At 49.8% G+C, this 23,972-nt stretch overlaps 1 protein-coding gene, 1 non-coding gene and 1 pseudogene across 2 annotated transcripts in view; 1 reads left to right on the top strand and 2 right to left on the bottom strand.

Moving 5' to 3' along the window:
- SAE1 (SUMO1 activating enzyme subunit 1) overlaps window positions 1-23,972 on the bottom strand; it is a 549,006-nt gene that overhangs the window by 395,939 nt on the left and 129,095 nt on the right. The window lies entirely within an intron of this gene.
- Window positions 18,635-19,233, bottom strand: LOC126941667 (heterogeneous nuclear ribonucleoprotein M-like; annotated as a pseudogene).
- Window positions 23,833-23,939, top strand: LOC126943644 (U6 spliceosomal RNA). The gene has a single exon (XR_007721788.1). It is a non-coding gene; the product is annotated as a U6 spliceosomal RNA (small nuclear RNA).

Below are 23,972 nucleotides of genomic sequence, written 5' to 3'. Positions count from 1 at the left end.
GTTTATAAAATAAATGGATGAAGGGAGAGACTAACGTCAGCGCTTCCCTCTTCCCCACTACATCCTGTAGAACGGGGCTTTAAGGAGCTATTTCTACTGTTCTTCTCCCTCCCATATTAAATAAAAAGAGAGGTTTAGTAGATAAGAAAACAGGTCTGTGTGTGTGTGTGTGTGTGTGTGTTGGGACTGTGTGGATGACAGGGCAGTAGGGAGAGGTAAAAATGAAAGCCATCTGCCAAGGAACCTCAACTCCCCAGCCTCTGACTCAGTAACTCTCCACTCAGTAACTGAAGGAAACTGCTGGTAATGGGGAGGAAGCTGTTAATGCCCAGAGCTGGCCACCAGGGCATCGGGCACCTTCCTGGATACCCGGGGGTGTGGGTGTTCACAGCCACTGAAGCACAAACCCCGTGGCCTGGACACTCAGTGTCCTCAGGAAGTCCTTGGTATTTAATTGCCTGGGGAAATGCGTCTGTTCCCATGTGCGAAATGGGGGATTCACAGCAAAGGCGTTTGTGTGTCTCACTGCATGGAAACTGCATTTCATGTCTGAATTTTATGTCAAGAGAAAAGCTTAAAAGTACAGAACTCAGCCGAGTGCGATGGCTCACACCTGTAATCCCAGCACCTTGGGAGGCCAGGTCAGCCGGATCATGAGGTCAGGAGTTTGGGGCCAGCCTGGACAATACGGTGAAACCGCATCTCTACTAAAAATACAAAAAAATTAGCCGGGCGTGGTGGCACACGCCTGTAGTCCCAGCTACTCAGGAGACTGAGGCAGGAGAATCGCTTGAACCCGGGAGGCAGAGGTTGCATGAGCTGAGATCGTGCCACTGCACTCCAGCCTGGGTGACAGAGCGAGACTCCATCTCAAAAAAAAAAAGCCGGGCATGGTGGTTCAAGCCTATAATCCCAGCACTTTGGGAGGCCGAGACAAGTGGATCACAAGGTCAGGAGATCGAGACCATCCTGGCTAACACGGTGAAGCCCCGTCTCTACTAAAAAGTACCAAAAACTAGCCGGGTGTGGTGGCGGGCGCCTGTAGTCCCAGCTACTCGGGAGGCTGAGGCAGGAGAATGGTGTAAACCCGGGAGGCGGAGCTTGCAGTGAGCTGAGATCCGGCCACTGTACTCCAGCCTGGGCGACAGAGCGAGACTCTGTCTTTAAAAAAAAAAAAAAAAAGAAACCCAGCATTGACACATGCTACAACATGAGTGAAACTTGAAGACGTGATGCTCAGTGAAAGAAACCAGACACAAGAGGCCATCTAGCATAGGATTCCATTCACATGAACTGTACAGCACAGAGACAGACAGTAGATTACTGGTTGCCTGAGGCTGGGGGAAGAGGAGAGCAGGGAATGTTTGCTTAATGTTTGTGGAGTTTCATTTTTGGGTGATAAACATGTTCTGGGCTAGGCATAGTGGCTCACGTCTAATCCCAGGTTTGGGAGGCTGAGGCAGGAGGATCATTTGAGCCGAGGAGTTTGAGACCAGCGGGAGTTAAATAGCAAGGCCCTGTCTCTCTGAAATAAATAAATTAATTAAAATTAAATTAAATTAGCCAAGCACGGTGGTTCCTGCCTGTAGTCCCAGCTACTTGGGAGGCTGAGGTGGGAGGATCATTTGAGCCCAAGAGTTGGAGGCAAGGCTGCAGTGAGCTGTGATCACACCACTGCACTCCAGCCTGGGAGACAGAGCGAGACCCTATCTCAAAAATACATAAATAAATAAATAAAAAGGATTGGGTGAGGGGAGGGAACTTTTTTTTTTTTTTTTTTTGAGATGGAGTCTCACTCTATCACCAGGCTGGAGTGCAGTGGCACCATCTCGGCTCACTGCAAGCTCCGCCTCCACCGCGCCTGGCAAACTTTTTTTGTTTTGTTTTGTTTTGAAAGGTCTCGCTCTTAGGCCGGGCGCGGTGGCTCAAGCCTGTAATCCCAGCACTTTGGGAGGCTGAGACGGGCGGATCACGAGGTCAGGAGATCGAGACCATCCTGGCTAAAACGGTGAAACCCCGTCTCTACTAAAAATACAAAAAAAAAGTAACCCGGGCGAGGTGGCAGGCGCCTGTAGTCCCAGCTGCTTGGGAGGCTGAGGCAGGAGAGTTGCTCGAACCCGGGAGGCGGAAGCTTGCAGTGAGCGGAGATCCGACCACTGCACTCCAGCCTGGGCGACAGAGCGAGACTCCGTCTCAAAAAAAACGAAAGGTCTCGCTCTTGTTCTCCAGGCTTGAGATCACGCAACGGCGTGGTCTCGGCTCACTGCAACCTCCTCCACCTCCTGGGTTCAAACGATTCTCCTGCCTCTGCCTCCCAAGTAGCTGGGATTAAGGCGTCTGCCACCAGGCCAGCTAATTTTTGTATTTTTTAGTAGAAATGGGGTTTCACCATGTTGCCCCGGCTGGTCTCAACCTCCTGGGCTCAAATCATCTGCTCACCTCAGCCTCCCAAAGTGCTGGGATTACAGGTGTAAGCCACCAAGCCCAGCCTCAAGGAAGCTTCTGAAATGTTAGGGGGAGCTCCTGCTCTAGGCCCAGCAGCTTCCAAGGCTTTTAAAGGCATAATCCCATTTAAACTTGGGATTAAAGACATAATCCCATTTAATCTTGTAATGATGCTGTGAAGTGGCGCTGCAATTCTGAGTATTATCTCCTCTTTGCAGATAAGGAAGATCATTTGCCCAAGGACACACAATGGGCAGATGAGACCAGAACCCAGATTTCTAGAGTGCTAGACTCTGTGTCTTCCCATTCACTTTATTTTTATTTTATTTTATTTTATTATTATTTTTTGAGACGGAGTCTTGCTCTGTCGCCCAGGCTGGAGTGCAGTGGCGTGATCTCGGCTCACTGCAAGCTCCATCTCCCGGGTTCACGCCATTCTCCTCCCTCAACCTCCCGAGTACCTGGGACTACAGGTGCTCGCCAACACGCCCGGCTAATTTTTTCGTATTTTTAGTAGAGACAGGGTTTCACTGTGGTCTCGATCTCCTTACCTCATGATCCACCCGCCTTGGCCTCCCAAAGTGCTGGGATTACAGGTGTGAGCCACTGCGCCCGGCCTATTTTATTTTATTTTATTTTATTTTATTTTATTTTATTTTTTGAGAGAGAGTCTCACTCGGTTGCCCAGGCCGGAGTGCAGTGGCACAATCTCAGCTCACTGCAACATCTGCCTCCCAGGTTCAAGCAATTCTCGTGCCTCAGCCTCCCCAGTAGCTGGGATTACAGGCGTGTGCCACTACGCCTGGCTAATTTTTGTATTTTCGAGACCAGCCTGGCCAACATGGGGTTTCACCATGTTGGCCAGGCTGGTCTCAAACTGCTGGTCTCAAGTGATCCACCTGCCTTGGCCTCCCAAAATCCTGGGATTACAGATGTGAGCCACCACGCCTGACCCCCATTTACTTTAAGGGGCACAGATGTTTAAGAGAGATCTGTCTCTAAAAGGTAAGAAAAACACTGGGCACGGAGGCTCATGCCTGTAATCCCAGCACTTTTGGAGACCGAAGCAGGAGGGATTACAGGCGTGAGCCACCGCGCCCGGTGAGGGGAGGGAACTTTGAGGACAAAGTGCCTGTAGTCCCAGCTACTCGGAGGCTTGAGCCAGGAGGTCAAGACTAGCCTGGCAACACACCAAGATCCAGTCTCTACAATTTTTTAAAAAATAATAATTAAAAAAATAGAAAAAGAAGCAGGAAATAATTTCAGGAAATGGACTGAGATTTATCTTTTTTCTTTTCTTTTTTGTTTTTTTGAGATGAAATCTTATTCTGTTACCCAGTATGGAGTACAGTAGCGAGATCTCCGCTCACTATAACCTCCGCCTCCTGCGTTCAAGTGATTCTCCTGCCTCAGCCACCCGAGTAGCTATGATTACAGGTGTGTGCCACCACACCCAGCTAATTTTTGTATTTTTAGTAGAGACGGGGTTTTGCCATGTTGGCCAGCCTGGTCTCAAACTCCTGACTTCAGGAGATTTATCTATTTTAGGCAATTCTGATTAATATCTACCCCTTCCCCTCACGAAAAGTCTTTCTACATTTAAGCTGATTTCCAAGTTTACGTAATGTTATGTGTTGAATTGTGTCCCACTTAAAAAAAAAGATATGTTAGTCTGGGCATGGTGGTTCACACCTGCAATCCCAGCACTTTGGGAGGCCAAGGCAGGCAGATCACCTGAGGTCGGGAGTTAGAGACCAGCCTGGCCAATATGGTGACACCCATCTCTACTAAAAATACAAAAATTAGCCAGGCATGGTGGCGTGCGCCTGTAATCCCAGCTACTCAGGAGGCTGAGGCAGGAGAATCACTTGAGCCTGGGAGGCAGAGGTTGCAGTGAGCCAAGATCACACCACTGAACTCCAGCCTGGGTGACAGAGTGAGACCCCATCTCAAAATAAAAATGTAGGAGAAATCTGGACACAGACAGGCATGGACAGAGAGAAGACAAAGTGAAGAGACACAGGGAGAAGGTGGCTACAAGCCAAAGAAGCAGCCAGGAACAGATTCTCCCTCACAGCCCCAGAAGGAACAAACCCTGCCGACACCTTGTTTTGGACGTCCAGCCTCCAGAACTGTGAGACAATAAGCTTCTGTTGTTTAATCAATCCAGTGTGGTACTTGTTTATAGCAGTCCTTGAAAACTAATATATGTAGGAAAACGAAGCTCTGAGAAAAGGCAAAATAATTTTGAAGACAAACATGAGAGAGGCTTGCCCAACCAGAAATCCAGCTCATTATTCAGCCTTAGCAAAGAGGAAAGCATGGCATTTACATAAGGTTAGACAAAGCATACTATCCCACTGGGGATTAAGAAAAAAAAATAGAATAAAGATTAGATAAGCACATTAACAGAAAAAAAAAACCCAGAGGGCTAGGTGCAGCTACTTGGGAGGCTGAGGCAGGAGGATCACTGGAGGCCAGGAGATAGAGGCTACAGTGAGCTGTGATTACACCACTGCACTCCTGCCTGGGCGATGGAGCAAGGCTCGGTCTCAATAAATTTTATTTTATTTATTTATTTATTTATTTATTTATTTTTGGAGACAGAGTCTCACTTTGTTGTCCAAGCTGGAGTGCAGTGGCACAATCTTGGCTCACTGCAACCTCCGCCTCCTGGTTCAAGTGATTCTCTCGCCTCACCCTCCCAAGTAGCTGGGATTACGGGTGCACAGCACCACGCTGGGCTAAGTTTTTGTTATTTTTAGTAGAAATGAGGTTTCACCATGTTGGCCAGGCTGGTCACGATTTTTTTTTTTTTTTTTGAGACACAGCTTCACTTGCCCAGGTTGGAGTGCAATGGTGTGATCTTGGCTCACTGCAACCTCCGCCTCCTGAGTTCAAGCGATTCTCATGCCTCGGCCTCCTCAGTAGCTGGCATTAGAGGCACACACCACTACACCCAGCTAATTTTTGTATTTTTAGTAGAGACGGGGTTTCACCCTGTTGGTCAGGCTGGTCTTGAACTCCTGACTTCAAGTGATCTGCCCACTTTGGCCTCCCAAAGTGGTGGGATTACAAGTGTGAGCCACTGCGGCCAGTCATAAGTTTTTTTTATTATAAAATATTTGGGCTATTTTTTTTTTTTTTTTTTTGAGATGGGGCCTTGCTCTCACTCAGGATGGAGTGCAGTGGTGCAATCTCAGCTCACTGTAGCCTCCGCCTCCCGGGCTCAAGTGATCCTCCTGTTACGGGATCTTTGGGGTGTAGATTTTCTTCCCATAAACCTCTGTGGCTGCAGTGCCTTTCCCCAAGTTCTTGTCCTGTGTCCAGGAAGAATGAGGTATGCAGACAAGTAAAGGGTGAAGAAGGCGAAGAGGAGCTTTATTTAGTCTTAGAACAGCTCAGAGGAGACCGATGGTGGGTAGCTCCTCTCAGTAGGCAGGTCACCCCATCGAGTGTTCGGCTCTCAGCAGAGACGAGTCCCTGGAGGGGGTGGCTCCTCTCCGCAGGCAGGTCATTTAGGCGTCTCTGCAGGTCTCTGAAGCTCTCAGCAGAGAATGTAGCTCCTCTGTGCAGCTGGTCATCCCGTTGTCCCTCTGTCCTCTGTCCTCTGCCCTCTGCCTTCTGTCCTCTGCCCTCTGCCCTCTGCCCTCTGTCCTCTGCCCTCTGCCCTGCTCTGGTGGAGCCCGGGGCTTTTATGGACCTCAGAGAGGAGGAAGTACGTGCTGGTTGGTCCATGGGCCGCCATGGGTAGGCCCAGAGGAGGCACAAGTCCTCACTCTTGTCTGTGGGATTGGCAGCCTGGCCCCCAACCTTCAGGCCATCCCTGGCAAGAAGGTGGGGCCGGCCGGGCGCGGTGGCTCAAGCCTGTAATCCCAGCACTTTGGGAGGCCGAGACGGGCGGATCACGAGGTCAGGAGATCGAGACCATCCTGGCTAACACGGTGAAACCCCGTCTCTACTAAAAAATACAAAAAACTAGCCGGGCGCGGTGGCGGGCGCCTGTAGTCCCAGCTACTCGGGAGGCTGAGGCAGGAGAATGGCGTGAACCCGGGAGGCGGAGCTTGCAGTGAACTGAGATCCGGCCACTGCACTCCAGCCTGGGCGGCAGAGCGAGACTCCGTCTCAAAAAAAAAAAAAAAAAAAAAAAAAAAAAAGAAGGTGGGGCCTTACCAGGGGATCCCTACCCCCAACTTCCGCCCAAGAATCTGTCTGCCTCCCGTTGCCATTCATGGCCCCAGGACTGGACCCCAACCCCGATCCCAGATCAGAGCTGGTGCTGGGAGAGGAGAGAGGCCAGGCAGCAAGAGCAGACACCCGGGAGCCTACAGAGATTGGGGGAGCCTTCCCGGCCCCTGAGAGTGTAGGCTACAGAGAGGCCCAGGTCCTGAGCCTCGGAGGGCGGCCAGAACTGCATCCGGGGAGCTCCTGCCTTGCCAACTGGGAAGGGGCGGGGCTCCCACTTGTCTCTGGCTCCTGCCCACTCTGTGGAGCAGGAGGCCCAGGTTGGCAGCCATGGGTGGCCCGCTGCAGCTGCACCCGGGAGGGCAGACCCTGTCTACTCCTGGCCCCCGCAGGAGCACAGTCAATCCACAGCGGCGGTTTGGGCGGCTACAGTGGCACCTGGGGAACTCCCGCCACAGCTCAGAAGGGGCAGAGCTTCCACCGGTTCCACGGAGTGTGTAGCCCCAGCTGCACCTCCCTGCTGCAGCCGGCATAATGACAGCAGCCACTGCTGTCACCCCTGCCTCAGTCTCACTAGTAGCTGGGACTACAGCGTGCGCCACCACGCTAAGCTGATTTTTAAAATTTTTAGCAGAGACAGGGGTCTCCCTATGTTTCTGAGGCTGGTCTCGAACTACTGAGCTCCAGCTCGGCCTCCTGCCTCAGCCTCCCAAAGTGCTGGAATGACAGGTGTGAGCCACTGCGCCCGGCCTAAAATACTTGTTTTGGTTTTTCTTTTTGTTTGTGAGACGGTCTTCCTGTTCTGCCCATGCAGCAGGAAATTAGATCTCTACCTCACAGCATACTCAAAAGAGTTGAAATATAACCTATTTGTAGTTATCAGCGACCTGGGTGAAGACACGCCTGGCAGGAGGGTGTGGGATGCCTCATTAAACCTGAGTGAGAATGAATTCGAGGCGGAAATGGGAGAGATGATTTATTTGCCAGCTGGGGAAGGAAGAGGCAGGCCCAGCCCAGAGGGAGAACGAGAGGCAGAAGATGACATTGGCTGCATGCCTGACACCTGCCTGAAGTTAACCAGGGTCAGCCCGACCTTTCCTCCCCCAGGATGTCTCCAACTTGGCTGACAACATCCGCTTTAATTAACATAGCACAGTAGTACACTTCGTGTGTACAGTTACACCCTTAGGGCCGTGAGTAGCCTAATTTCCTTGAGCGGCAGAGAAACCATCGTCTGTTCAAGCATGCCGTCCGGAAACTTAGAAAGGGCTCATGATTCCTCTCTGCTTTCACACCCCACATCCCATCCAGTGGGAAATCCTGTTGACCTTCAAAATGCACCCAAAGTCGGAGCCCCAAAGGCCGGGCGCCATGGCTCTCACCTGTAATCCCAGTACTTTAGGAGGCCAAGGCAACACAGGTGGATCATCTGAGGTCAGGAGTTCAATATCAGCCTGGCCGACATGGTGAAACCCTGTCTCTACTAAAAAATACAAAATTAGCCGGGTATGGTGGCACACGCCTGTAATCCCAGCTACTCGGGAGGCTGAGATAGGAGAATCGCTTGAACCCGGGAGACGGAGGCTGCAGTGAGTCGTGATCGCACCATTACACTCCAGCCTGGACAAGACACAGTGAGACTGCACCCCAACAAAAACAAAAACAAAGTCTGACCCCCCCACAGCTACTCTAGCCACGATCTCTCTCACCTAGACAATTACAGTCACCTCCTGGCTGCTTCTGGCCTTGTCCCCAACAGAAAGGTCCCCATATGGCAGCAGAATCCTTTGACGGAAGTGACGTGATGTCACTCCCCTCCTCAAATCCCTCCTGCGGCTCCTGCCACACTCACTAAAAGACGTCTTCACCACAACTTACAAGCTCCCTGTTCCCTGTCTGACCTCATCTTCCACCCGCTCTTCCTCTATTCCATGCACACTGTGACTGGGTTTTGTTTTTTGTTTCTTTTTTTTGAGACAAAGTCTTGCTCTTGTCCCCCAGGGTGGAGTGCAGTGGTATGATCTCGGCTCACTGCAACCTCTGCCTCCTGGGTTCAAATGAGTCTCCTGCCTCAGCCTCTCGAATCTGGGGTTACAGGCACCCACCACTAAAATCAGCTAATTTTTTTTGTATTTGAGTAGAGATGGGGTTTCTCCATGTTGGCCAGGCTGGTCTCGAACTCCTGACCTCAGATGATCCGCCTGCCTCGGCCTCCCAAAGTGCTGGGATTACAAGGGTGAGCCACCGCGCCCAGCCGAGGGTATTGGTTTCTCATTGCTCCTGTAACAAGTGACCATATACTTAGTGGCTCCATAGGAGACAGATTTATTTATTACCTTACTGTTCTGGAGGTTTCCTTTTTTTTTTTTTTTTTTTTTTTTCCTACAGGATCTGGCTCTGTGGTGCAGGCTGGAGTGCAGTGGCGTGATCATGGCTTACTGCAACCTCAGCCTCCTGGGTTCAAGCAGTTCTCCTGTCTCAGCCTGCTGAGTAGCTGAGACTACAGGTGTGTGCCACCATGCCCCGCTAATTTTTAAAAATTTTTTGTAGAGACTCTTCATATGTTGCCCAGGCTGGTCTCTAATTCCTGGTCTCCAACGATCCTCCTGCCTCGGCCTCCCAAAGTGCTGGGATTACAAGTGTGAGCCACCGCGCCCGGCTGAGTATTGCAATTCTACATGAGATTTGGGTTAGGACACACACCCAAATCATATCACGGGGATTTGCCATGTTTCCCAGGCTGGTCTCAAACTCCTGGGCTCAAGGCATCCTCCCACCTCAGCCTCTCAAAATGCTGGGATTACAGGCATGAGCCACTGTGCCCGGCTGAACTATACTCTTTCTTTCTTTCTTTCTTTTTTTTTTTTTTTTTGAGAAAGAGTCTCAGTCTGTCACCCAGGTTGGGGTACAACAGTGCGATCTCAACTCACTGCAAACTCCGCCTCCCTGTTTCAAGTGATTCTCATGCCTTGGTCTCCCAAGTAGCTGGGATTACAGGTGTGTGACACCACGCCCAGCTAATTTTTTGTATTTTTTTTTTAAGTGGACATGAGGTCTCACTATGTTGGCCAGGCTTGTCTCAAACGCCTGGCCTCAAGTGATTTGAAAGCCTCCGCCTCCCAAAATGCTGGGATTAGAGGCATGAGCCACTGTGCCTAGACTTATACTCTCTTTTTTTTTTTTTCTGTCACCCAGGCTGGAGTGGAGTGGTGTGATCTCTACTCACAGCAACCTCTGCCTCCTGGGTTCAAGTGATTCTCGTGCCTCAGAGTAGCTGGGACTACAGGGACGCACCACCACAAGCAGCTAATTTTTGTATTTTTAGTTGAGAGGGGGTTTCACCATGATGGCCAGGCTAGTCTCAAACTCCTGGCCTCAAGTGATCCGCCCGCCTCAGCCTCTCAGAAGGCCTTATACCCTCCCTCCCTCCCTCCCTTCCTTCCTTCCTTCCTTTTCTTTTTCTTGAGAGGGAGTCTCACTCTTGTAGCCCAGGCTGAAGTGCAATGGCACGATCTCCGCTCACTGCAACCTCTGCCTTCCAGGTTCAAGCAATTCTTCTGCCTCAGCCTCCTGAGTTGCTGGGACTACGGGCGCCTGCCACCATGCCTGGCTATTTTGCATTTTTTTTTATTAGAGACAGGGTTTCACTGTGTTAGCCAGGATGGTCTCGATCTCCTGACCTCGTGATCCACCTGCCTTGGCCTCCCAAAGTGCTGGGATTACAGGTGTGAGCCCCCGTGCCTGGCCACCTTACACTCTTTCTCAAGACCTCTCCTCCTCTTGAGCCTGGGGATGGTTCCCCTCTTGCCTACTCAGCAACAACAATCCAGCCACTTTCCCCTCTTGCTTCTCTTCTAGAATCTAGAAATCCAGATCATTCCCATCAGCACGTGAACCTGCTGTTTGAGCTTCCCTTCTCTTCTGACCTTTCTATCAAAAGAATTGACTTTTAGCTGGGCGTGGTGGCTCGTTCCTATAATCTCAGCACTCTGAGGCTGAAGTGGGAGGATCACTTGAGCTCAACAGTTCGAGGCTGGATTGAGCTACAACTGTGCCTCCACTCCAGCCTGGGTGACATAGTGAGATCCTGTTTCTACAAAACATTTTTTTCTTTTTTGAGACAGAGTCTCGTGATGTCACCTAGGCTGGAGTGCAGTGGCGTGATCTTGGCTCACTGCAGCCTCCGCCTCCCGGGTAAAAGCAATTCTTCTGCCTCAGCCTCCTGAGTAGCTGAGACTCCAGGTGCCCACCACCACACCAGGCTAATTATTGTATTTTTAGTAGAGACGGGTTTCACCATGTTGGCCATGCCGGTCTTGAACTCCTGACCTCAGGTGATCCATCCGCCTCGGCATCCCAAAGTGCTGGGATTACAGGTGTGAGCCACCGTGCCCAGCCTACAAAACATTTTTAAAAATAATAAACCAGGCATGGTAGCACACGCCTGTAGTGAGCCATGATGTCACCACAGCATTCCAACCTGGGTGACAGAGTGAGACCCTGTCTCAAAAAAAACCCAAAACAAAAAACAAAACAAAAAATTAACCCTGCACCTGGCCGTAATGAATCAACAATTGGAATTTGCGTTATTATAAAGACTGGTGAACATATGGGACCCTTTGCTGGTCCCCACCTGGCCTGGCTCTCCCGTTCTCCACCCTGCACACTCATGCCTGGGAACCTGCGTCTCCTCTCAGCCGCCCCGACGACGGCCCGATCCACGTGGCGTTTGATCTGCCCACTTCAGAGCCTTCACCTCCGGCCTGCAGCCCATCAGAGGCAGCTGGAGCCAGGCCTCCTCCCTACATGGGCCTTTGAGGATGGGATGAAAGAGGCTAGGCTGAAACCAACATGAGTGGCCAAACGGGGAACTCAGGAATCCCTCGTGCTACGCCCAGGAATAGGGGTGGGTGACGGGGAGGCAGAGCAAGGGATGCTTCTTGGGGTTAGCTGGCAGTGCCAGAATGACCTGGGCATTTACTGATCACCTCCTGTGTGCTCAGGCCTGTGTTAGGTGATGCTGAGGACATAGTGGTGACTGGCCTGGCCCTCACAGGGCTTACAGGCCAGTGGAGCAGATAGGCCAGTGCCCCGAGAGCAACAACCTAGTGGGCACAGGGCTGGGATGGGAAAACCTAGCTGATGCAGTCAAGAAGGGCTTCCTGGAAGAGGAGGTTCTTAAGTTCTTCACAGAGTCTATGATGCCCATCTTGACCTACCTCTTCAGCAACATCTGATGACACTTCCCTGCAATCCCTTGAATCCAGCCACACTGTTCCTTCTAATTCTTTTCATTCATATTTATTTATTTATTTATTTTGAGATGGAATCTCGCTCTGTCGCCCAGGCTGCAGTGTAGTGGCATGATCTCGGTTCACTACAACCTCCACCTCCTGGGTTCAAGCAATTCTTTTGCCTCAGCCTCCCGAGTAGTTGGGATTACAGGCGCCCGCCACCATGCCTAGTTAATTTTTTGATTTTTTTTGTAGAGATGAGGTCTCAGTAGGTTGCCCAGACTGATCTTAAACTCCTGGGCTCAAGTGATCCTCCTGCTTCAGCCTCCCACAGTGCTGAGATTATAGGCTTGAGCCACTGCACCTGGCCAAGACTTTTTTTTTTTTTTTTTTTTTTTTTTTTTTTTGAGACAGAGTCTTGCTCTGTTGCCCAGGCTGGAGTGCAGTGGTGCAATCTCGGCTCACTGCAACCTCTGCCTCCCGGATTCAAGCGATTCTCCTGCCTCAGCCTCCCGAATAGCTGGGATTACAGGCACGCGACCACCACACCCAGCTAGTTTTTGCATTTTTAGTAGAGATGGGGTTTCACCATGTTGGCCACGTTGGTCTCGAACTCCTGACCTCGTGATCCGCCCATCTCGGCCTCCCAACATGTTGGGATTACAGGCCTGAGCCACAGTACCTGGCCAAGAAATTTTTTTAAAAGAGCTCAGTGCTGCAAGAAGAATTCATCTGAAATCTGAGGGAGGACAAGGAACCTCCCTGGTGAGGGACTGAGAAGAGAGAAGCTGGCAGAAGAAATAGCAAGTGCAATGAATCAGACATGAGAATGAACTGAAGTGTTCAGGAATCAGATGGAGACCAGGTGCCATGGCTCACACCTGTAATCCCAGCACTTTGGGAGGCCAAGACAGGTGGATCACTTAAGGCCAAGAGTTTGAAACCAGCATAGACAGCATAAGGAAACCCCTGTCTCTATTAGATTTAAATTAAAAAATATAAAAGTGGGCCAGGCACTGTGGCTCATGCCTGTATTGGGAGGCCGAGACAGGTGGATCACCCAAGATCAGGAGTTCCAGACCAGCCTGGAACTCTTCTAAAAACTCTACTAAAAATCTCTACTAAAAATACAAAAAAAATAACTGGGTGTGGTGGCACATGCCTGTAATCCAAGCTACTCAGGAGGCTGAGGCAGGAGAATCGCTTGAACCCGGGAGGCAGAGGTTGCAGTGAGCTGAGATCACGCCACTGCACTCCAGCCTGGGTAACAGAGTAAGACTCTGTCTCATAAATAAATATGGCCGTGCGCAGTGACTCACACCTGTAATCTCAACACTTTGGGAGGCCGAGGCGGGCGGATCACGAGATCAGGAGATCAAGACCATCCTGGCTAATACGGTGAAACCCCATCTGTACTAAAAATACAAAAAATTAGCTGGGCGTGGTGGCGGGCACCTGTGGTCCCAGCTGCTCAGGAGGCTGAGGCAGGAGAATGGTGTGAACCCAGGAGGCGGAGTTTGCAGTGAGCCAAGATCATGCCACTGCAATCCAGCCTGGGCGACAGAGCGAGACTCCATCTCAAAAACTAAATCGATACGTACATACACACATACATAAATGCATAAATAAATAAAATATAAAAGTAAAATGAAAATGAAAGGGTTTTTTATTTTTACTTTTTTTGAGACAGAGTTTCACTCTTATTGCCCAGGCTGGAGTGCAATGGCATGATCTCGGTTCACTGCAACCTTTGCCTCTAGGGTTCAAGTGATTCTCCTGCCTCAGCCTCCCAAGTAGCTAGGATTACAGGTGTGCGCCGCCATGCTCGGCTAATTTTGTATTTTTAGTAGAGATGGGGTTTCACCATGTTGGCCAGACTAGTCTCAAACTCCCGACCTCAAGTGATCCACCTGCCTTGGCCTCTCAAAGTGCTGGGATTACAGGCGTGAGCCCCCTCACCTGGCCAAAAATTTTTGAAATTAAAAAAAAATTTTTTTAAAGAATTTGGCCGGGCGCGGTGGCTCAAGCCTGTAATCCCAGCGCTTTGGGAGGCCGAGACGGGCGGATCACGAGGTCAGGAGATCGAGACCATCCTGGCTAACACGGTGAAACCCTGTCTCTACTAAAAAAAAAATACACAAATACTAGCCGGGCGAGGTGGCGGGCGCCTGTAGTCCCAGCTACTCAGGAGGCTGAGGCAGGAGAATGGCATAAACCCGGGAGGCGGAGCTTGCAGTGAGCCGAGATCCGGCCACTGCACTCCAGCCTGGGCGACAGGGCAAGACTCCATCTCAAAAAAAAAAAAAAAGAATTAGAGGCAGAGGTGGCAGTGGGTGCATATCACGCCACTGCACTCCAGCCTGGGCGACAGAATGAGATCCTGTCTCAAAAATAAATAAATGAATAATAAATAAGCAAGGAAGCTTTTAAAGCAAGCCCATGAACGCTGTAGAAAAAGAAAAAAGAAGAAGAGAGAACATTCCCTTGTTTGCAGTCTCTGTTGACTCCTTTATTTCCTGCCTTCTCGGCTACGATGTAGCCTCTCCTCACCCTGTGTTCCCCAATCCCTGGCAGGGTGCCTGACGCAGAGTTGACATCTGGCAAATATTTGTTAGATGAAGGAAGGATCCAAGATCTCCAGAAGAAAACAGGGTTTGGTGAAGAGGCAGGCGGCGGGGTGGGGGCACAGAGAGTTCCAGGCACCCCAATTCAAAAATGAGCAAAGGACTTGAATAGACATTTCTGCAAAGACATACAAATGACCCACAATGCACACGAAAAGATGCTCAACGTCACAAATCATCAGAGAAATTCAAATGAAATCTATCAGGGAACAGCATGGGCAAAGGTATGGAGCAGAGAGAGGGTTGGTGTTTGGGGGCCTGGAGGAGGTTGTGTATCGCTGGAAGGAGGGAGGGCAGGAGAGGCAGTGGGAGGAGGAGGGGTTGGAGCGAGGAGGAAGGATAAGAGGGGAGGATGGAGAGGAGGGAGAGGAAGAGAGAGGACAGAAGTGAGAGAGGAGGAAGAGGGGAGGAGAGAGGAGAAGGGTGGAGGTGGAGGGCCAGATGTGAGTCAGCTCCCACACTCGCAGACCTAGCATGAAGGAAAGATGGAGAGTTTTTATCCACCGGACATTTGGGGATCTTTTTGGGTAGGGGCAGCAGTGGTGGAGGAGATGCCTCTCTGGGAAACCCTCAAGTTGGCTTGGAGAGGAGGGTGCTGAGGGAAGGCCTCCCCGGCCAGAGCCTTCTAAGGACTTTCTGCACAGCGTTCCACCACGGAGCCTTCTGGAACAGGCCGTGACTGCTTGGCAGCCTCGGCCGTCCCCACTCCCGGGTCACCGCTTAGGCCTCCTCATGCCTGGACTCACCCTCCTCCTTCCCTGCCCCCGACGGTAGCCCGAGGCAGGCACTTTTTATAGAACACTTCAAAAAATATTAATAGGTAATTGAAGTCACAAGGCTCATTTCTACAGTCACAGGAGGGGACACAGTGGAAAAACCTTCTCCTCTCCCCTGTTCCCTCCCCTCCAGGCTCCTCCTGGGAGGCACCGGGACCTCCGCTCAGCTTCCTTCATCCCATCCTCAAAGGCCCACGTGGGGAGGATGCCCAGCTCCAGCTGCCTCTGATGGGCTGTAGGCCGGAGGTGGAGGCTCTGAAGTGGGCAGATCAAATGCCACGTGGGCCGGGCTGCCGTGAGGGAGGCTCAGAGGAGAAGCAGGTTTCCAGGCATGAGCGTGCAGGGTGGAGAATAGGAGAGCCAGGCCAGGTGGGGAACCAGCAGAGGGGCCGGTTTCTCGTGTTTTCTCCCGCAGAGAGTCCCAGACTGTCTACCAAATGCAAGTGCAGGTGGAGAAATGCTGCCCAGGCCATTCACATGTGTCTGCAACTTTCATTTATTTTATTTACTTGTTTATTTGAGACAGAGTTTCGCTCTTGTCAGTCAGGCTGGAGTGCAATGGCGCGATCTCGGCTCCCTGCAACCTCCACCTCCCGGGTTCAAGCGATTCTCCTGCCTCAGCCTCCCAAGTAGCTGGGATTACAGGTGCGTGCCACCACGCCCGGCTAAATTTTTTTTTTTTTTTTTGAGACGGAGTCTTGCTCTGTCACCCATGCTGGAGTGCAGTGGGGCGATCTCAGCTCACTGCAACCTCTGCCTCCTGGGTTCAAGCAATTCTTCTGCCTCAGCCTCCCATGTAGCCGGGACTACAGGCTTACACAACCACGTGCAGCTAATTTTTGTATTTTTAGTAGAGACGGGGTTCTCTGCTAAAGTGCTGGGATTACAGGTGTGAGCCACCTTGCCCAGCCTCATTTATTTATATTTGAGACAGGGTCTCTCTATCTCTGTCTGTCTGTCTGTCTCTCTCTCTCTCTTTCTCTCTGTCACCCAGGCGGCAGTGCAGTGGCACAATTCGGGCTCACCTGCTTCTTCCAACTCCTGGGCTCAAGCCATCCTCCCATCTCAGCCTCCTAAGTAGCTAGGACTATAGGTATGCCCCAGCACACCTGGCTAATTTTTTTTTTTAGGAACCAGTATTTATTATCAAAATCATATTCAATATCAAGAAGACGCTATAACTACAAAAAAAATTTCACACAGTGCAATCTCAATGCAAACAGTCAGATGGAACCCCAGTCATTAAACAAGTAATTAAATTAGCCTGAAGAGCAACTGATTTTTTTTTAACTTTTTTTTTTTTTGAGATGGAGTTTCGCTCTTGTTGCCCAGCTGGAGCACAATGGCACCACCTCTGGCTCACTGCAACCTCTGCCTCCCTGGGTTCAAGCTTTTTTAACATATTTATATATCCAGCCAACAAATTAAAATGGTTAACAAGTGGTCTGCTGTGGTGGCTCACACCTGTAATCCTAGCACTTTGAGAGGCCGAGGTGGGTGGATCATCTGATGTCAGGAGTTTGAGACCAGCCTGACCAACATGGTGAAACTAAAAATACAAAAAAATTAGCCCGGTGCGGCGGTGGGTGCCTATAGTACAGCTACTTGGGAGGCTGAGTCAGGAGAATTGCTTGAACCCAAGAGATGGAGTTTGCAGTGAGTTGAGATTGCACCACTGCACTCCAGCCTAGGCAACAGAGTGAGACTGTCTCAAAAATAAATAAATAAATAAATAAATAATAAAATGATTGGCCAGGCGTGGTGGCTCACACCTGTAATCCCAGCACTTTGGGAGGCTGAAGTGGGTGGATCATGAAGCCAGGAGTTCAAGACCATCCTGGCCAACATGGTGAAACCCCGTCTCTACTAAAAATACAAAAAAAAAAAAAAATTAGCTGGATGTGGTGACATGTGCCTATAAACCCAGCTACTTGGGAGGCTGAGGCAGGAAAATCACTTGAACCAGGGAGTTGGAGGTTGCAGTGAGCCGAGATCGTGCCACTGCACTCCAGCCCTGGCAACAGAGTCTCAAAAAAAAAAAAAAAAAAAATTAAAATGCTAAATTAAAAAAAAAAAATGCTGCCAGGCATGGTGGCTCATGCCTATAATTCCAACACTTTGGGAGGCCAAGGCAGGCAGATCACAAGGTAAGGAGATCAAGACCATCCTGGTTAACATGGTGAAACTCTGTCTCTACTAAAAATACAAAAAAAAAAAAAAAAAAAAAAAAAATTGGCTGGGCGTGGTGGCAGGCACCTGTAGTCCCAGCTACTCTGGAGGCTGAAGCAGGAGAAGGGCATGAACCTGGGAGGCGGAGCTTGCAGTGAGCCTACATCCTACATCGCACCACTGCACTCGATCCTGGGCTACAGAGCGAGACTCCGTCTCAAAAAAAAAAAAAGGAAAAAGAAAGGCCAGGTGTGGTGGCTCATACCTGTAATTCCAGTACTTTGGGAGGCCGAGGTGAGCGGATCACAAGGTCAGGAGATCAAGATCATCCTGGCTAACACGGTGAAATCCCGTCTCTACTAAAAATACAAAAAATTAGCCGGGCGTGGTGGCGGGCGCCTGTAGTCCCAGCTACTCGGGAGGCTGAGGCAGGAGAATGGCGTGAACCCGAGAGGCAGAGCTTGCAGTGAACTGAGATCGCGCCACTGCACTCCAGCCTGGGCGACAGAGCAAGACTCTGTTTCCAAAAAAAAAAAAAAAAAGCCGGTGTGGTGGCTCATGCCTGTAATCCCAGCACTTGGGAGGCCGAGGTGGGTGGATCACTTGAGGTCAGGAGTTTGAGACCAGCTTGGTCAACATGGTGAAACCCCATCTCTACTAAAAATGCAAAAATTAGCCAGGTGTGGGGGCACATGCCTGTGGTCCCAGCTACTTGGGAGGCTGAGGCACAAGAATCGCTTGAACCTAGGAGGCAGAGGTTGCAATAAGCTGAGATTGCACCACTATACTCCAGCCTGGGCAACAGAGTGAGACCGTGTCTGAAAAAAAAAGAAGGAAAAAATAAAATGGTTAGCAAGAGGGCCGGGTGCAGTGGCTCATTCCTGTAATCCCAGCATTTTGGGAGACCGAGGCGGGCGGATCACCTGAGGTCAAGAGTTCAAGACCAGCCTGACCAACCCGGAGAAACTCTGTCTCTACTAAAAATACAAAATTAGCCAGGCGTGGTAGCATACCTGTAATCCCAGCTACTCAGGAGGCTGAGGCAGGAGTAGCGCTTGAACCCGGGAGGCGGAGGTTGCGGAGCGCTGAGATCGCACCATTGCAGTCCAGCCTGGGCAACAAGAATGAAACCCTGTCTCAAAAAAAAAAAAAACAATACAAATTCAGAGGTCTGGTATTGATGTTTCAAAAAGGCAAGTGCTTAAGCATTTCTATTTATTCGAACATCAATCTTGGCCACTCAGCTTCATGCCGTTCATCATCTGGCGGACTCTCTCAGCCACCTCTGGCTATCCGAACTTAACCACACTGCACCCCTTGGACTTCCGGTTTTCCATTTTGATGTCAGTGTGCAGCACGTGGCCACACTGGTTGAATTTGTCCTTTAGCATCTTCCATGTAAAACTGAATGGGAGATTTCTTACAAATATCTGGTATGCCTTCCTGGCCACTCCCAGGAGCATGGTCTCCTGCTCTGCCAAAGGAACCTGCAAAGCTTCCAAAGTTGTTACACTCCATATTGATGGCACAGTCAAAGCTGGCATTGCCACTACCACCCATGGCCAGACCCATGCACGTGAGGCTCTTGGCGCCCATGTGCTCTAGGCCAGTGACCATGTGATCCGTCATGGGGCCCATGTGCCCCAAGCCAGCCTCCATGCCTGCAAGCACCATATGCTCCACGTTCAGGCCCATGCGTTCAATGGCAGGGTGAATGTGCTCCACGCTCGAGCGCATATGCTCCATGGTCTGGCCCACACAGTCAATGGCAGCGGCCATGCACTTGAGGCTAAAGTCCATGACACCTGGATAATTTATTAAAAACTTTTGCCGGCGCGGTGGCTCAGGCCTGTAATCCCAGCACTTTGGGAGGCAGAGGCAGGCGGATCACAAGGTCAAGAGATCGAGACCATGCTGGCCAACTTGGTGAAACCCCGTTTCTACTAAAAAAAAAAATACAAAAATTAGCTGGGTGTGGTGGTGCATGCCTGTAATCCCAGCTACTCCGGAGGTTGAGGCAGGAGAATAGCTTGAACCGAGCAGGCGGAGGTTTCAGTGAGCCAAGATTGCACCACTGCACTCCAGCCTGGAGACGGAATGAGAGTCTGTCTCAAGAAAAAAAAAAATTTTTTTTTGCAGACAGTATCGCATTATATTGCCTAGGCTGATGCACCTTTTTCCTTAAGAGTAAATTGGCTGGGCTCAGTGGCTCATGCCTGTAATCTCAGCCCTTCGGGAGGCCAAAGTGGGCAGATCACAAGGTCAGGAGATTGAGACCATCCTGGCTAACACGGTGAAACCCCATCTCTACTAAAAATACAAAAAATTAGCCAGGCATGGTGGCGGGCACTTGTAGTTCCAGCTACTCGGGAGGCTGAGGCAGGAGAAGGCGTGAACCCGGGAGGCAGAGCTTGCAGTGAGCCGAGATTGTGCCACTATACTGCCTGGGCAACAGAGCCTGGGCAACAGCCTGGGCAACAGAGCAAGACTCCACCTCAAAAAAAATTATATATATATATGATATATATAAAATATATATTATATATAATATATTATATATATTATATGTATATTATATATAGTATATATTATATATATTATATGTATATTATATAGTATATATTATATATATATCATATATATATATATGGATGGTTTTGCTCTGTTACTCAGGCTGGAGTGCAGTGGTGCAATCAGAGTTTACTGCAACCTTGACCTCCTGGGCTCAAGCGATCCTCTCACTTCAGCCTCCTGAGTAGCTGAGACTATAGGCATGTGCCACCACACCCAGCTAATTTTTGTATTTTCTTTGAGACAGAGTCTAGCTCTGTCACCCAGGTTGAAGTGCAATGGTGTGATCTCGGCTCATTGCAACCTTCACCTCTTGGATGCAAGCGATTTTCATGCTGCAGCCTCCCAAACAGCTCAGATTACAGGCACGTACCACCACACCTGGCTAAGTTTTATATTTTTACTAGAGACAGCGTTTTGCCACATTGGCCAGGCTGGTCTTGAACTCCTGGCCTCAGGTGATCTGCCCACCTCGGCCTCCCAAAGTGTTGGGATGACAGGCGTGAGCCACCACACCCAGCCAAATTTTTGTATTTTTTGTAGAGACAGGGGTCTTGCTATGTTGCCCAGGCTGGTCTCAAACTCCTGGGCTCAAGCCATCCTCCCACCTCGGCCCCCCAAAATGCTGCAAGTACATCATGCCCGGCCTGGTCAAATATTTACCAGCATGCCAGTACGATGCCTGTAGATGTGGCTCATTCTTTTCTACAGCTGCCTAGTGTTCCATAACATGAATGGGCCATAACATATTTTGCTAGTTTCTTCCTGATGTGTACTTAGTTTGCTTCTAGTCTTTTGCTACTGCAAGCAGGGCTGTGGTGATTTTTCGCATGCAAGACAATAGCCGTGGAATAAATCCCTCAGAGAAGAACTGCTGTGTCAAAGGGTGTGGGAAGATCTAAGATTAAGGCCTTTTGCCTAATGACTTTCCAGGGAGGCTGTACTAACTTCCACACCCACCAGCAAATGTGTCAGAGTGCAGAAGCTTCTAACAACACAAACTTGATTGTGTCACTCCGCTGCTTAGACCCTTCAGTGGTCCTCACCGATCCTGCGTGAAGCCTTTGGATTCTCCCTTCATGATATAATCCGGTGTTGGCTGGGCGCAGTGGCTCACACCTGTAATCCCAGCACTTTGGGAGGCAGAGGCGGGTGGATCACCTGAGGTCAGGAGTTCAAGAACAGCCTGACCAACATGGCGAAATCCCATCTCTACTAAAAATATAAAAATTAACTGGGTGTGGTAGCAGGCACCTGTAATCCCAGCTACTTGGGAGGCTGAGGCTCAAGAATCTCATGAACTCAGGAGATGGAGATTGTGGTGAGCTGAGATCTCACCACTGTACTCCAGCCTGGGCAACAGAATGAGACTCCATCTAAAAAAAAATAATAAAGTAAATTAAATTTTAAAATGGGCAGGCGTGGTGGCTCACGCCTGTAATCTTAGCACTTTGGGAGGCCGAGGTGGGTGAATTACAAGGTCAGGAGATTGAGACCATCGTGGCTAACACAGTGAAACCCCGTCTCTACTAAAAATACAAAAAATTAGCGGGGTGTGGTGGCACGTGCCTGTAGTCCCAGCTACTTGGGAGGCTGAGGCAGGAGAATCACTTGAACCCGAGAGGCAGAGGTTGCGGTGAGCCAAGATCGTGCCACTGCACTCTAGCCTGGGCAACAGAGCAAGACTCTGTCTCAAAAAAAATAATAATTAATTAATTAAGCTATGATACGGGGTTGGAAAATTACAGCAATCTGGAACAAAAGGAAGACTGGACTGATGCCTCAGTTTCCCAGCTTAACTTTCCCTTTGGCCTAGTGAATTTGGGGTCCTGAGATTCTATTTTTCTTTCACAATAGTCATGGCTTCTCCCTTTCTCTTGCAACTGAAAGGTGGCACCATGACCTCACCATGACCCCTTATAAATTTTGCATGACAGCCACCCCGATGATCTGCTGTCTGTCCCCTGGAATGGGTCGTGTTCCCACTCACTCTTGCACGGTCCCACCTTTCCCCTTTCCATGAACCCTACTTCCCACTGCCATATCAGCAGGCTGAATCCATTCGTCCCTCCCCTGGGTAAGTTTGGTCTCTTTCTGTTTCGAGTGGCTGAAAACCTGATTGTAACTCTTCAGCGACATCAGGAATCGATGGGCTGGCTTCAGGCATGGCTGGCTCCCGGAGTTTGAGTACTACCATGAGGCCCAGCGCCTGGCCTTTCACTGTTGTTCTCTTCCATGTTAGCACCTTCAATAGTGCATGCCTCTGTCAGGCTGTGTGTGTGTGTGTGTGTGTGTGTGTGTGTGTGTGTGTGTTTTGAGACAGGGTCTCACTCCTGCATCTAGGCTGAAGTATAGTGTTGCGATCACAGCTCACTACAGCATTGACCTCCCAGGCTCAGCCTCCCGAGTAGCTGGTATACAGTTACTATATTTTTTGTAGAGATGGGGTTTCGTCATGTTGCCCCGGCTGTTCTCAAACTGCTGGGCTCAAGCAATCCACCCTCTTTAGCCTCCCAAAGTGCTGGGATTACAGCTACTCAGGAGGCCGAGGCGGGAGAATTGCTTGAGCCCAGGAGTTCAAGGTTGCAGTGAACTGTGATCATGCCACTTCATCCCAGCCTGGGCGACAGAACAAGATCTTGTCTCTAAAAAAAATAAATAAATAAAAATTTTAAATAATAATAAAAAAGAGAAAGCAAAATATGTGGCTCTATCAATTAAGCTGTGAGACCTTGGCCAAGTCACACCACCTGTCTGTACCTCTGTTTACTCAGCTATAAAATGAGGATACTAATAGGACCCATTGGTTTGCTGAGAAGCTGTACCTCTGGGCTATAGTAAATGTTCAATAAGCATTAGTTGTGGACTCCTAATTAGGGAAAAGGAATCAGGCTGGCAGGTCCAGGGGAAAGCGAAAATATAAAGCAAATAAGTTTTGGCCGGGCGCTATGGCTCACACCTCTAATCCCAGCACTTTGAGAAACTGAGGCGGGCGGATCACGAGGTCAGGAGATCAAGACCACCCTGGCTAACACGGTGAAACCCCGTCTCTACTAAAAAGGCAAAAAAGTAGCCAAGCATGGTGGCGGGCGTCTGTAGTCCCAGCTACTCGGGAGGCTGAGGCAGGAGAATGGTGTGAACCCAGGAGGTGGAGCTTGCAGTGAGCTGAGATCACGCCACTGCACCCCAGCCTGGGCGACAGAGAGAGACTCCGTCTCAAAAAAAAAAAAAAAAGAAGTTTTTTTTTTTTTTTTTCTGGTGAAACCCTGTCTCTACTAAAAATACAAAAATTAGCCGGGTGTGGTGGCATGTGCCTGTAGTCCCAGCTGCTCAAGAGGCTGAGGCAGGAGAATCGCTTGAACCTGGGAAGTGGAGGTTGCCGTGAGCCGAGATGGCACCACTGCACTCCAGCCTGGGTGACAGAGCAAGACTCCATCACAAACAAACAAATCTATCTATCTATCTATCTATCTATCTATCTACCTACCTATCATCTATCTATATGTATTGGTGGTGCACACCTGTACTCCCAGCTACTCAGGACGCGGAGATGGGAGGATGACTAGAGCTCAGGAGTTAGAGGCTGCAGTGAGCTATGATCTCACCACCACACTCCAGTCTGGGTGACAGAGTGAGACCTTGTTACTTAAATAAAAATAATAGTAAAGTTTTTTGTTTTTTAATTGGCACTTGGGCCGGGGGCGGTGGCTCATACCTGCAATCCCAGCACTTTGGGAGGCTGAGGCGGGTGGACCATTTGAGGTCAGGAGCTTGAGACCAGCTTGGCCAACATGGAGAGACCCCATCTCTACAAAAACTACAAAAATCGTGCGCACTTCGGCAGCACATATACTAAAATTGGAACGACACAGAGAAGATTAGCATGGCCCCTGCACAAGGATGACACGCAAATTCATGAAGCATTCCATATTAAAAAAAAAAATATATATATATATATATATACACAC

Source organism: Macaca thibetana, chromosome 19 (assembly GCF_024542745.1).
Source record: "Macaca thibetana thibetana isolate TM-01 chromosome 19, ASM2454274v1, whole genome shotgun sequence".
NCBI lineage: Eukaryota > Metazoa > Chordata > Mammalia > Primates > Cercopithecidae > Macaca > Macaca thibetana.
This window is presented reverse-complemented; position numbering and strand designations above follow the sequence as displayed.